General features: G+C 42.5%; 1 non-coding gene across 1 annotated transcript; it reads right to left on the bottom strand.

Moving 5' to 3' along the window:
- Positions 1 to 202: 202 nt before the first annotated feature.
- On the bottom strand, positions 203 to 310 carry LOC112781351 (small nucleolar RNA R71). Its single transcript, XR_003192133.1, has one exon. It is a non-coding gene; the product is annotated as a small nucleolar RNA R71 (small nucleolar RNA).
- Positions 311 to 1,312: the final 1,002 nt, after the last annotated feature.

The following is a 1,312-nucleotide window of genomic DNA, read 5'->3' as shown; positions in this document are numbered from 1 at the left end:
CTTAACTGAATTCTTGCAGATATGTGATACTGTTAAGACCAATGGGGTTGACCCCGAGGTCTACAGGCTTATGCTTTTCCTATTTGCTGTAAGAGACAGAGCTAGAGTGTGGTTGGACTCTCAACCCAAAGATAGCCTGAACTCTTGGGATAAGCTGGTCACGACTTTCTTAGCCAAGTTCTTTCCTCCTCAAAAGTTGAGTAAGCTTAGAGTGGATGTTCAAACCTTCAGACAAAAAGAAGGTGAATCCCTCTATGAAGCTTGGGAGAGATATAAGCAACTGACCAAAAAGTGTCCTTCTGACATGCTTTCAGAATGGACCATCCTGGATATATTCTATGATGGTCTGTCTGAATTAGCTAAGATGTCATTGGATACTTCTGCAGGTGGATCCATTCACCTAAAGAAAATGCCTGCAGAAGCTCAAGAACTCATTGACATAGTTGCTAATAACCAGTTCATGTACACTTCTGAGAGGAATCCTGTGAGTAATGGGACGCCTCAGAAGAAGGGAGTTCTTGAAATTGATACTTTGAATGCCATATTGGCTCAGAACAAAATATTGACTCAGCAAGTCAATATGATTTCTCAGAGTCTGAATGGAATGCAAGCTGCATCCAACAGTACTCAAGAGGCATCTTCTGAGGAAGAAGCTTATGATCCTGAGAACCCTGCAATAGCAGAGGTGAATTACATGGGTCAACCCTATGGAAACACCTATAATCCCTCATGGAGAAATCACCCAAATCTCTCATGGAAGGATCAACAAAAGCCTCAACAAGGCTTTACTAATGGTGGAAGAAACAGGTTTAACAATAGTAAACCTTTTCCATCATCCACTCAGCAACAGACAGAGAATTCTGAGCAGAATCCATCTAGCTTAGCAAATTTAGTCTCTGATCTATCTAAGGCCACTGTGAGTTTCATGAACGAAACAAGGTCCTCCATTAGAAATTTGGAGGCACAAGTGAGCCAGTTGAGTTAGAAAATCACTGAAACTCCTCCTAGTACTCTCCCAAGCAATACAGAAGAAAATCCAAAAGGAGAGTGCAAGGCCATTGAAATGATCATCATGGCCGAAACCACAAAAGAGGAGGAAGACGTGAATCCCAGTGAGGAAGACCTCCTGGGACGTCCAGAGATCAATAAGGAGTTTCGCTCTGAGGAACCAAAGGAGTCTGAGGCTCATCTAGAGACCATAGAGATTCCATTGAACCTCCTTATGCGATTCATGAGCTCTGATGAGTATTCTTCTTCTGAAGAGAATGAAGATGTTACTGAAGAGCAAGTTGCCAAGTACCTTGGTGCAATC

The sequence above is a fragment of the Arachis hypogaea genome, chromosome 19, assembly GCF_003086295.3.
Source record: "Arachis hypogaea cultivar Tifrunner chromosome 19, arahy.Tifrunner.gnm2.J5K5, whole genome shotgun sequence".
In the NCBI taxonomy this organism is placed as follows: domain Eukaryota; kingdom Viridiplantae; phylum Streptophyta; class Magnoliopsida; order Fabales; family Fabaceae; genus Arachis; species Arachis hypogaea.
The sequence above is the reverse complement of the archived record's forward strand: the minus strand, read 5'-3'. Positions and strand labels throughout refer to the sequence as shown.